Raw genomic sequence first — 13,891 nt, 5'->3', positions numbered from 1 at the left:
TCTCCCAGCTCAGGAAGGTGGAGATTTCACTCCAAACTGCAGCTGAAAACACAGGGCTTCTTCTCCCTCCTGCTACCAGTCTAAGGGCTATTTTCTGGGAGGTGTATTGCATTTGGCATTTCCATCTTTACCCCAGCTTTCTGTTGCTGAGGCTAAGTTTTGGGTCAGTGTGGCCAAAAGGTGAGGGTTCCCTTCTTCTGTCCAGCAGCCCCCACTGCTATGAGAATACTGAGGCTCTATCTTGGGGATGCTGCTATGAGAATACTGGGGCCCCAGTTGTGCTTATCTTGGCTTGTAACACTGAAATTCCATGCCAAAAGCGGCAGCCTGGTGCTGCACCCTCCTCATCCACTAAGCATTCAGCTTCCAAAGCAAGAATGTCACTCAGAGGAAAATACACTGTGATCCCTGCCCCCAACACCAGAGCCTGGATCACAGAGTTTGTTTGAGGGAAGAAGCAGGTCATAGAACAGAGAGCTCCAGATCTCTCCCCAAAGGAACTGACTTCATTTCAACAGTGTGTGAAAGAGTACAAGCCTAAAGGTGCTCTCAAAAGCAGTGGAAGTTGTGATGTAAGGCAATTTGAAGTTGATTGAGAGTCGCTGGACATTCAGACGAAGCTGTAGGACAGCTAGTTTGCTGGAAAGACATGAAGAAAGAGACATCTTACCTTCCTCAGGTAAGAACAAATTGCAAATATCTGGCCTCAGAACTTTTCCTTCAAAGAAGCCCAAATCTGATTGGATTAGGCTGTGAATCAATTTATGCCTGGGGCATTGTTGAAAACAGAGGAATCAAGCTGGAAATTAATTAAGTTTAAAGTTGTGTCTGGTCAAGGAAAGAGAAAAACAGTCAAACTAAGCCCAGTTAAAACCACTATCATTGCAGGTGACTGTGGGCATATCTGACATTACAGCTCTGAAGAGCAACATCAGAGCCTTCACGCTGCCAGAGGGATGAGATGGGGAGAAGAAATAGATTTTACTAAAGTAATTCAATCAACCATGAAAGAAGTAAACAAGTAAATAATAAAAATCCCTGGAGAGGCTGGCACTCAGGATTGTTACAGTAGATTATCCAAAATACATAGTTTCTAACAACAAAAAATGATACATGCAAAGAAATAATAAAGTACAATAATAATAATATCATAAAATATGGCCTGTATACTGGGGGGAGGAGGGGGGAGGTGGCAACAAAAATTGACTGTGAGCGTGATCAAATGTCGGTTTAACAGAAACAGGTTTCAAAGTAGCAAATATAAATACACTCATAAAAACCAAAGGAAACCATTATTAAAGAAATAAAACTGGGTTCTTGGCTCAGCAGCTCTTGTCTGTAAACCTAACACTTTGAGAGGCTGGAGAAGGAGGACTGCTCAAGGCAAGGAATTAGAGACCAGCCTAGGCAACACAGTGAGACCCTGTCTCAAAAAAAAAAAAAAAAAAAAATTAAAATTTGCTGGGTTCAGTGGCATGTGCTTGGAGTCCTAGCTACTCAGGAGGCTGAGGTAGGAAAATTGCTTTAACATAGGAGTTCAAGGTTACTGTGAGCTATGATTGTATGATTGTGCCAGTACACTCCAGCCTGGGTGATGGAGTTAGACTCTGTCTCTAAAAACAGAGAAAGAAAGGTAGCATGATGACAATTTTACGTCAAATGGTGAATATCAATTAAAAGATAGACATTCTATTTTTTATAAAAAAAAAAAGAACCAAATGGAAAATCTGGAGATTATAAACATAATAACTAAAATGAACATTTCACTAGAGGGACTCAGCCATAGATGTGAACTGGCAGGAGAAAGAAATAGCAAGCTCAAAGCTATATTGATACAGTTTATGCAATTTGAAGAACAGCAAGGAAAAAAATAAAGAAAAATGAACTAAGCATCAGAGAAATATAGAATGCCATTAATCACACTAAATGTGTATAATGAGACTACAAGGAGAGGAGCGGAAAAGCAGAAAAGATATTTGAAAAAATAAAAGCCAGGTGCTATGGCTCACGCCTGTAATCCCAGCACTTTGGGAGGTCAAAGCAGGAGGATCATTTGAGGCCAGGAGTTCAAGACCAGCCTCAGTAACATAGTGAAACCCATCTCTACAAAATACAAAAAAACAAGCTGGGTATGGCGGCACATGCCTGTGGTCCCAGCTACCCGGGAGACTGAGATAGGGGATTGCTTGAGTCCTAGAGGTTGAGGCTGCAGTGAGCTGTCTTGCACCACTGTACTCCAGCCTGGGTGATAGAGTGAGACCCTATCTCAAAATAATAATAATGTCTGAAAAAATATTAATCTACATATTCAGAAAGCTCAACGATCTCCAAGTAGGATAAACACAGATTCACAAATAGATGGTAAAAATATTGAAAGCTGAAGACAAGGAGAAAATCTTGAAAGCAGTAAGAAAAAAAAAAAAAAGACACATTACTTACAAGGAAACCCATATTAGGTTAGCAGGTGAGTTCTTAACAGAAACAACGGAGGCCTGAAGGCAGTGGGGTAACATTCAAAGTGTTCAAATAACCAGGAATCCTACATCCAGCAAGGCTGCCTTTCAAAAATGAAGGCAAAATAAAGAAAAAACAAAACCTGAGAGAATCTGTTGCTAGCCAATCTGCATCATAAGGAGTATTAAAGGAAGTTCTTTAGGCTGAAAGCAAGTGACCCCAGACAGTAACTCAAATCCACATTAGAAAATAAAGAACACTGGAAAAAGTAATTATGTAGTTATAAAACACATTAGAGATGCATAGTTCTGGTTCTTTCTTCTTTAACTGATTTAAAACACAATTGTCTAAAACAATATGCACATAATGTATTGTTGGGCCTGTAACATGCAGAAAAGTAATATATTTACCCACAATGGCACAAAGAAGGTAGATAGGGAAAAAATCTTATTGGGCAAAGGAAATGACTCCAGATGGTAAGTGGAATCCACAGGAACAAATTAAGAGAAACAGAAATGATGAATAAGAAGATGAATATAAAAAAATTACAAATATATACTTGTTCTCTTTTCTTCTGTTAGTTTTTTTAAAAGACATAAAGTAAACAAATATAACAATAAATTATTGGGATTGTAACATTTATAAATGTAATATGTATGGTAATAATACCAAAGGGGGAAAAGGAATACAATTATAAAGGAGTAACATTTCTATATTTCATGGGATTAACTTAATATAAATCTGAAGCTATTTCTGATAAGTTAATACGTATATGGTCCCTAGAGCAACCAGTAAGGAAATAACTCAAAAAATGAAAATACAAAAATCAGTAAAGCTGGATACATGACATTATGCATTTATTAAAACCCACAGAACAATACAACACAGAGTAAATGCTAATGCAAACTATCGACTTTAGTTAAAAATTATTATCAATATTGATTCATAAATTGTAATAAATGTCCCCTAGAAATGCAAGATATTAACAATAGTGGAAATTATGGTGGTGAAAGGTTAAATGGCAACTCTTTTACTTCTGGCACAATTTTTCTGTAGACTTAAAACTACCTTAAAAAATAAAAACCTATTAGAAAAAAATGATCTCAAAGTCTCTGACCAATGAATTTTTTAAATTATTAAAGAAATTTAAGTGGTATATTAGAAAATATTTACTTAATGCTAATAAAAGCACTAAAAGAGGAAGAAGAGAATGAAAAAGGCATGAGACAGAAAACAAAACACAGCAGATGTAAGCCCAATATATTAATATTAATCTTAAATGTGAATGGATTAAACACCTCAGTTAAATGTCAGAGATTGTCGTACTAGGAAAGTCCATGGTTTTCTTTTTTGTTTTTCTATGGAAAAGTCCATAGAGTCCAACTCTATGCTGTCTATAGGAGACATATTTGAGATTCAAAGATTAAAATATATTGAATGTAAAAGGATGAAAAAATATTGTGAAATAGTAACCACAAGAAAGCTGGAGTGGTTATACTAATATCAGGCAAGACTGACTTTAAAAGGAAAAAAAGTTACTAGAGATAGAGAAGGACATTTTATAATGATGAAAGGAGCAATCTATGAGGAAAATATAGCAATTAGGAACATACATACACTTAACAAGAGAGCAGCAAAAAAAAAAAAAGGAGCAAAAACTGACAGAAATGAAGGGGAAAATGAACAATAAAAAGAGACAATAATAAAAGGAGAAATTCAATGATAATAATAACATACTTAAGTACCCCACTTTAAATGATGGATTTAAAAAACTAGGCAGAATATCAACATTTCAACAGCACTATAAACCAAATAGACCTAACATACATCTATGAATAACTCCACCCCAAAACGGCAGACTGTAGATGATTTTCAAGTGCTTAAGGAACATTCTCCAGGATAGAACATAAGCTAGTCCATAAAACAAACCTCAACAGAGTTACAGGAATAAGTATAGTCCAAACTATGTCCTCCAACTATGATGGAATGAAGTATAGACATTAATAACAGAAGAACTTTTGGAGACTCTGAAATATGTGGAAATTAAATAACATACTCCTAAAAAACCAGTGGGTCAAAGATAAAATCAAAAGGTAAATTAAGGAGGACTTTGAAATAAATGAAAATGAGAACATAGCAAAATCATGAAATACAGCTAAAGCAGTGCTCACTTGGAAATTTATAGCTTTAGATACTAAAAAAGGAGAAGGATCTCAAATCAATAACCTAACTTTCCACCTTATGGCACTGAAAAGAAAAGCAAACTTTTCATGCCCAAAGAGAGCAGAAGAAAGGAAATAAGATCAGAGGAAAAATTAATGAGAGAGAATGAGAAAAATAATAGAGAAAAATCAATGAAACCAAAATCTGCTTCTTCGAACACAGCTAAATGGACAAACCTTTAGCTTTGTCAAGAAAACAGGAGAGAACACTCAAATTATTACAATCAGAAATGAAAGAGAGGACATTACTACCAACCATACAGAAATAAAAAGATTTATTAAGTAATACTGTAAACAAATATATTCCAATAAACTGGACAACCTAGATGAAACAGACAAACCCCAAAAAGGAAGCTGACTGGGGAACAAACAAACAATCTTAATAGACCAATAACAAGTAAAAAGATTGAATCAGTGATCAAAAACTACCTATAAAGAAAAGCCCAGGCTCAGATGGCTTCAGCGGTGATTTTTATGATACATTTAAAGATTAATACCAATTCTTCACAACTCTTCCAAACAATAGAAGAGGAACACTTCCCAATCCATTCTGTGAGGCCAGTATTGCCCTGATACCAAAACCAGGCAAAGGTATCACACAAAAAAAGAAAACTACAAACCAATGTCTCTTATGAATATGGATTTAAAATCTCAACAAAATACTAGCAAACTGAAAACAGCAATATATAAAAAGAATTGTACGCCTGTAATCCCAGCACTTTGGGAAGCTGAAGTGGGTGGATTGCTTGAGTCCAGGAGTTCAAGACCAGCCTAGGCAACATGACAAAACCCCGTCTCTACTAAAAATACAAAAATTAGCCTGGCACGATGGTGAGCACTTATAATTCTAGCTACTCTGGAGGCTGAGGCAGGAGAATTGCTTCAATCTGGGAGGTGGAGGTTGCAGTGAGCTGAAATGGCGCCACTGCACTCCAGCCTGGGTGACAGAGTGAGACTCTGTCTCAAAAAAAGAAAAAAAAAAATGTATAGCATGACTAAGTAGCATTTATCCTAGGAATGCAAGATTGGTTTAGCATCCAAAAATCAGTAAATACAATGCACCTTATTGAAAACAAAAACAAAAACCATATGGTCTTTTTTTTTGTCAAAAAATCATTTGACAAAATTCAGCATGCTTTCATGATAAAAAATATTTGACAGGCTAGGAACGGAAGGAAACTTCCTCCACCTGATAAAGGGAACCTACAAAAACCCACAGCAAACATCGTATTAATGCTTAATAGTGAATGTCTACATGCTTTCTTCTAAGATCAGGAAAAAGACAATGTTATTAGATCTTGCCACTTCTATTCAATATTGAACTAGAGGTTCTAATCAAAGTAACTAGGTGAGAAAAATAAATAAAATGCATCCAGATTGGAAAAGAATGAATAAGACTATATCTATTCACAGATGACATGAACTCATATTATAGAAAATCCTAAGGAATCCATGAAAAAAACTACTAGAACAAACAAGTTCTGTAATGTTGTAAAGATCCAAAGCCAATATTCAGAAATCAACTGTATTTCTATATACTTGCAACCAAGTATCCAAAAGTGAAATAAAAAAAAAATTCCACTTAAAATAGCATCAAAAATAATAAAATATGTAGGAATAAATTTAATGAAAGGAGTACAAAACTTACACACTGAAAACTATAAAATACTGTTGTAAGAAATTAAAGAAGATCTACATAAAATAGAAGAACATTCCACTTTGATGAATTGAAGGATTTAATATTGTTAAGTTGGTAATATTCCCCAAACTAAGCTACAGATTCAAAAAAATCCCCATCAGAATCCCAACTGGCTTTTTTGTAGAAACTTGCAAGGCAGTCCTAAAATTCATATGGAATTGGAAGGAGTCAGAATCACTAAATTCATCCAAAAAAGAGTAAAGTTGGAGGATACACACTCACCAATTTCAAAACTTACTACAAAACAACAGTAATCAAGACAGTATGATGCTGACATATAGTTACAAATAAACATGTAGACCAATGGATTAGCACTGACTGTCCAGAAGTAAACCTATGTGTCTCAACTGTCTTTCTACAATGCCAAGACAATTCAATTGGAAAAAAATAATATTTTTAACAAATAGTGCTGGAGCAAATGCATAGCTACAAGCAAAAGGATGAAATAGGACCCTTACCTTAAACCATATATAAAAGTTAACTCAAAATGGATCAAAACCTAAGTATAAAAGCTAAATTTATAACACTCGTAGAAGAAAATATAGGGGTAAATCTACTGACCTCAGATTTGACAATGTATTCTTAGATACCACACCAAAAGCATGATCAACAAAAGAAAAAATAGGTAAGTTGGACTTCATCAAAATTTAAAACTTCCTTGCTTTAAAGAACACTATCAACAAAATGAAAAGACAACCCACAGTATGGGAGAAAATATTTAAAAATAATATATAAGGAACCTGTATACAAAATACATAAGAAGTCTTCCAACTCCTTAATAAAAAGGCAACTCAGTTTTAAAATGTGCAAAGGATTTGAGTAAATGTTTCTCCAAAGAAGATACACATATGGCCAATAAACACATGAAAAGATGCCCATCTCTTAGTCATCAGGTAAATGCAGATCAAAGCTACCAGATGTCACCACACACTAAGATAGCTAGAATCAAAAAGTTAGGTAACAACAGGTATTGGTGAGGAGATAAAGAAACCAGAACCCTCATACACTGCTGGTGAGAACGTAAAATGGTCCCGCTGCTTTGGAAAACAGTCTGACTCTTCCTAAAATTGTTAAACATAGATTTGTCATATATAACCCAGCAATTTTATTCTCAGGTATATACCTAAGAAAAATGAAAATGTATGTCCATACAAAAACTTGTACATGAATGTTTATAGAAGCGTTATTCACAATCGCCAAAAGGTAGAAACAGCCCATACATCTACCAATTTATGAATAGATAAATAAATTGTGGTATATGTATACAATGGAATATTATTAGGCCACAAAAAGAAAGGAAGTATTGATACATACCACAACATGAATGAACTTTGAAAACATCACATTAAATGCAAGAAGTTAGTCACAAAAGGCCACATATTATACGAGTCCATTTATATGAAATGCCCAGAGTAGGCAAATCTACAAACACAGAAAGTAAATTTGTGATTGCTTAGGGCTGGGAGAAAGGAGGAGTAGGGGAAGGTAAGAGCTAAAGGGTGGAGGGTTTCTTTCTGAGGTGAAAAAATTATCCTAAAATTGACTGTGGTGATGGTTGCACACATCTGTGAGTGTACCAAAAACCATTGAATTATACACTTTAAATGCATGAATTCTATGGCATATGAATTATATCTCAATGAAATTATTGTTGAAAATTCAGCAACATTCTACAAAATGCCTGACCAGTATTCTTCAAAACTCAAAGTCATCCAAAACAAGAAAGGTCAGAGAAACTGTCACAAACCAGAGGAGGCTAAGAAAACAACATCATGCCCAAAGGTCATGTGGTGTCTTGGATGGAATCCTGTAACAGGAAAGAGGCATTTGGGAAAAACTAGTGACTCCTGTATAAAAGGTGGAGTTTAGTCAATAATAATGTACCACTGAGACACCTTTACTTGTGACAAATGTGTCCCCAGTGAGGTAAGATGGTAACCACATGGAAACTGGGTGAGGGGTATACAGGAGCTCTCGGTATTATTATTGCAACTTTTCTATAAACCTAAAGCTACCTCTGAAATAAAATGTTTATCTCAATTTCATGGAAAGGAATCCCTGCCCTAGCTCAGTGTTTCCCCACTCCTCTTGCTTTTAGGAGTTAGCTATAGATGACCATGAGCTTCCTTTGCGGAGAGGCCAATAAAAGGTTGTTAGGGGTGAATGCTGCTGGAAAGGGCAGGGAGGGGACGGATTACATTGCCAGCCAGACATCATCGTAAAAGACAGAGAGGAAGTGTAAAAAAAAAGCAAAAAAAAAAAAAAACCCCGGCGTGCTGTCACCTAATCCTGATGGGCAAAGTTGAGCCTTGGCTGCAAACATTTAGGAAGTTAGAGAAGAGCAACTGGAAAGGAGGAAGGGGCCTGGCTGACTGATGGAGGGGGCTAGGCCAGGATGTCAGGTGCCAGATGGGTTCCTTATAAGTTGTCAGTGCAGAAAAGGAGTGAAGAAGGCACAGGAGCCTCAGCACCCGCTCCAGGTCATGTAGATTGTCATTGTCTCCTCACCAGATAGTTATTTACAAGTGTCCATTTCTCACAAAGCACAAGAGCAGATAGAGATCACCAAAGACACCTTTTCTCCTGGTACTTCCCACTGGACTAGTGTCCTGAAAGGCATACATACGTTTTGAAATGTTTTTTGAGGACACAGCCTTACAGGAATATCTTATAAACATAGATTTCATTGCCAAAACAAGCAAATGTTCAGGATGTAGGACTCTAATAAAAATAGCAAGACAAGAATCTGATCAGAATATAGAAGAGAAATCACTTAGGCATTTTATTGGGCATTTACTACAAACTGTGTCCTAAGTCGGAGGCTGGGGTAGGGGGTAGGAGACAAAAATCATCTCTCCTGGCCCCTGAGAAACTCACAATCAAGGTGAGTCTGTATGAGAGGGGAGGAGATGAGGAAGGCAGTGGTCCAGAAGAGAGAGAACTTGAAAAGGAAGAAAGAAAAAGAAAAAGAAAAAATCACAATACAAAGCCAAAGGGCTAATCATAGAGATCTAAGCTGATCTCTTGCCCCTCCTGCAAAAACTCGAGTCAGAAGAAAACCTCCCAGGGGGTATAAAGTGTAGAGAGGCATGAGAAGCAGTCATCTTGGCTGACCCTCATTGAGCATTCACTGTGTACCTGTAGGAGCCATGCCAAGCACTTGACATGCCTTATGCCACCTAATGACACAACTCTACAGGAAGGCACATTTTAAATCCCCATTTTCTAGATTGTGAAATTATAATTCAGCAAGGTTCCATGACTTGCCCAAGGACACACAGATAGGAAATACTGGAACTGAGGAAATCAGTCTTTCTCTAGATCTATGGGCTTAATGTCTAAACGACTTTGTCTAGGCAAAAGAATGCAAGCTAAAAATAACAGATTCTTTCCTCATATTAAAATGAAAGTTCGCAGAGGGATGAAAGAAAAAAAATCAAGATCTAAGTCCTCCATCCTTAAGTCCAACCTTACAAGCAGGGTCTGCCTCGACCTGATGGAGGAAGATGGAAATAGGAACAAAAGAGAAATGGTAAATGCACAGGTGTTAGTCACACTCCAGGGAGGCCCTGCTGTTCTGCAAGGGGAAGAAGGACATGGCCTCAGCTTCCAGTTAGCACTTCCCATGCCAAGACTATTGATCCAGTGAGACAGTGACACAGAGACAGCAGAGAGAATTAATAAATAAGCCATTACTGCTTCAGAATTACATATACAACCAGCTAGTGACCATTTTAAGATGAGGGAGGGGAGTGCATAGAGACAGTAAGAAAAAAAAAAAGAGAGAAATGTCTGTTGAACAATGGCAAAGAGTCAGATAAGTTTATTTGTTTGTTAGAGCTGGGAGATCTCAGCTCCCTCGGGCAGAAGCCTGTTAGCCTCATCGCTGCAAGGTTTTTCCAGTTAGAGGCATAAATGAATGCTTATAGGTTCTTGAACATATTATACACAATATGTAGAAGCAGACCCATGTATAATAATGTGTGGAAATGTCTTGGCCATATTTCTGATGCCAGAAGGTCTTGTAGCCAAAGTAGGAGTACGTGTGGCATCTGAGGCACATTCCAAGAGCTCCCATTCAGTTTGGTATCACCCAGACATTTTGGTACAAGCAAGCCCTTTTCAACCCATACACTCAACTTCCAGACCTCAAATCTCTCCACCTTTACTCATTGTCCCCATTCTAAGATCTAAACTGGCTCTCCTAGTTGTCACTTTTGCCTGTTGCTAATGTGACCTCACATTCCATGAGTCTGAATATATGAATTTTAAGAAATTACATGAGTGACGTGAATATCTTTGTGTAGATGGAACCCACTTGAATAATCCTTTTTAAGGTCACATTTTCTTACATTTGCCAATAAGAAATTCATGATAGATTTTTTTCTTAAATACCTCCCTAGTACCTTCATTACGTATTCTGAATCAGAAAAATACGACTCTACAGAAGCATGTATGTTGTGTAAATTGCAAGCTGCACCTATATTGAAGTAAAATATGGGAAGAAGTTGTGGGACTGGATGCTGCTTAGGAAAGACATCATCTGGGGATCTAGTTATCAGTATGGATGATAACTGATACCTACAGTTCTCAGCTTATATTGGGGTGTTCCTCCACCACTGATGACCTATGCCGGATTCTCTTTCAGTGGAAAAAGCATAGAATATTAGTGGCAGAGAGCAAACTACAATACATTTTGTTGACCCTCTTACTTTACGGATGAAGAATCTAAAATCTGCAATGTTGAATGACTTATTCAAGATCATGGAGCTTTGCAAGTTTGTTAAACATCCCAAGTCTCATAAACATTTTTAAACTTGGGCTCAGCCTATGTGACCCAATCTTGCTGAGGATATGAAGTCATTACAAAAATTTCCTCTCATTGCCAGGCTAGGAAATGAAGGCCATTGAGTACTGTTACGCAAAAAGGATTAGGGTGTCAGGGGCAGGTTTTGTGGGACTTGAAGTTTATAAAACTTCAAAGCTTCTCTGAGGAAAAACAACGCTAAGCTAAAAATATAAATTGGGAACAAAAAGAGAATATTTATTTAGAATGAGGAAATAAAATGCAATTAATTTTTTCGGTGAACATGAGTTGAGCATGGTGGCTTGCACCTGTAATCCCAGCTACTCAGGAGGCTGAGGCAGGAGGATCATTTGAGCCTAGGAGTTTGAGGCTGCAGTGAGTTATGATGGCACCACTTGGGCAAAAGAGTGAGACACTGTCTCTAAGTATACAATAATAAGGTGGGCAAATATCACATACATCACAAATACCAAAAAAGTGATGTTTTTATGGATTAACTTCCTCACATGCCTATAATACTTGTTCCTCTACAATCTTTGCTGCGTGCTCTTTGGTAATTCTTCACATGACAAGGATTTTGTAAATTCTTCCCTACAGGAAAAATTGAAAAGCAATTCAGTCTTTCCTCTAGCATCATTGACCAAAATTCACCTTTGATTATTGACAGTTTAGAAAAACTTTTCTATTTTTTTTATTGGGATAGTTGTCAAATCTGGGGGAACTTATCAAATTTCTTTCATACATACGAAGTATAAGATGTGGAATAACTTTCCAAAAGCTAACTTCTGGCACTGACTATTTGAAATATTGTTATTCCCTGTATACCCGCATACTCCTAATCTCAGACATCATACTGGGATACCATCAGAACCACCCAGGCAAGAGGGAACCTGCACTTGACAGGAATATATTCTGCTCCTCTGCCCTTGGTGTCTCTCTGCACAGGGCAAGAAATCTGTAGGGCTAGGAGACATGTCTGCTCAAAGCCCATGCCCCCTGCTTCTTGATCTCACTCCAAGTACACAGGACCCTGGAATTTCTTGATCAAACAGACCCTCCCTAGATCTCTTCCTGGAGTCTTTCCTTCCAAGGGCAAAATGTATCCTTAGTGTGATTATTCCTTGGCCAGCTTCAGAGCCATGGACAGAGCCCATGCAAATGAAGGGCCCTGAAGCTTAAAATGCACTAGCTTCATGGCAAACCCACCTCTATGCAGAGGCTCTGCAATGAAGTCTTTTGCATCTTGTACCGCAACCCAATCTGGAAGCTACTCCACCCACCAAAAGTACAGTCTATAAAAACTTCACCACTGCCTCAGCATTGCAACCATGCAGAGGAAACAGTTAGAAAGAGCTCAAAGAGATAGAAATGTGTGTGGCTCTGAACACAGTGAAATCTTACTAGATAATGATTAAATGGCAGCAGACATCTTGCCTGTCTGTCCTTCTGAGCCAACAGGCTTCCATCTTGGCATTTCTCAGAGGAGAACCCCATGGCCATGCAGTGCCTTCAGTGTTCCCATCTGGCAGAAGTTGGGCAACATTTCCAGAAACCTAATCCTTTCACATACTCTTCTTTCTTCTTAACCTCAGGTAACACACCAGACACCTGGACCCCTTAACAGCCCAGGACACTGGCCAGGTGACCCCCTCTGGACACAGTCAATGGAGGGCAAACTCCCACTCTCTTCATGTGTTGTGCATTGGAGTGAGGCAAGCAGGGAGTGTGGGAGGAGTGGCCAAGGAAGATTGCCCACCCTGGTCTAAAATGAAGACTTTTCAAGAAAAAACTGACCACTTTGGGGGCCTCTTGTGCACTGAGCATTAATTTCTCAATACTTCTCCTCCCCAGCTCCCCTCTAACTCTTTGGCCCCTGTGCCCATAGTTGTTTCCTCATGCCACCACTGCATCTGCTCAGAGGACACCCACCTGATGACCAAGATGAATCGTGCTTAGAAAAGCTCCTGGGCAACCCTAGGCAATCCAGCAAAGCGCCCCTAGACTTTCTCCAGCGTGCACCCCTGCTCCCCGCACCCACGGGGTCTTCAGGAGTTCTGGCCATGTCTCCTGACCCTCTGAGGTCCTATTTTCAAACACTTTTATTCTCATTCAAGGTATGAGATTAATAACACCCCCTACCTTAAGGTATATGTTTTGAAAAAGAGAAGGTCTTAAGCAGAAGATTCAAAGTGAATGAGCTTTAATTAAATGTCTAATAAAGAGAGATACAGATATGGGTTTTAAGAAACACTTCTATTTAAAAACATCTTAAAATAGGGTAATGCATTTAATCCCCACATTTAAGCTTCCCTGTAATGGGAAGAAATAAACTGAGAGCTTTGGAGTAGGAAGACAGGGTCGAGGGGTGACCTGGGAGGGGGCTGGGTGACTTGTTGCAAAAGTCAGAAGACCATGAGTCAGGGTGGGGACAGTATAACACTGTCATGAATTCTATCTTGCTGGCTTCTGTGCATGTGCGCATGTGCGCATACACACACACACACACACACACACACACACACACACACAGAGTACGAATGCCTTTTGTGGGAGGTGCTATTACTAACACTAAGTCTAAATCTAAGCCTCTCATTTTGTATTCCCTGCACTGTAAGGGGCAGCCCAAAGGGGTCGGGGTGGGGGGCGGGTGGGAGGGGCATCTAGAAGGAGAAGGACAGATTTAAAAGGAAAGATTTACGAGGCCATGAA

The 13,891-nt window shown here is 38.3% G+C and overlaps 1 long non-coding RNA gene across 1 annotated transcript in view; it reads left to right on the top strand.

Moving 5' to 3' along the window:
- The first annotated feature begins 359 nt into the window (after positions 1-359).
- Positions 360-13,891, top strand: part of LOC126933108 (uncharacterized) — a 30,803-nt gene continuing 17,271 nt past the window's right edge. Inside the window, exon 1 of the long non-coding RNA XR_007718420.1 lies at positions 360-679. This is a non-coding gene — a long non-coding RNA (uncharacterized LOC126933108). The remainder of the gene's footprint in view (positions 680-13,891) is intronic.

This window comes from Macaca thibetana, chromosome 12 (genome assembly GCF_024542745.1).
Source record: "Macaca thibetana thibetana isolate TM-01 chromosome 12, ASM2454274v1, whole genome shotgun sequence".
NCBI lineage: Eukaryota > Metazoa > Chordata > Mammalia > Primates > Cercopithecidae > Macaca > Macaca thibetana.
This window is presented reverse-complemented; position numbering and strand designations above follow the sequence as displayed.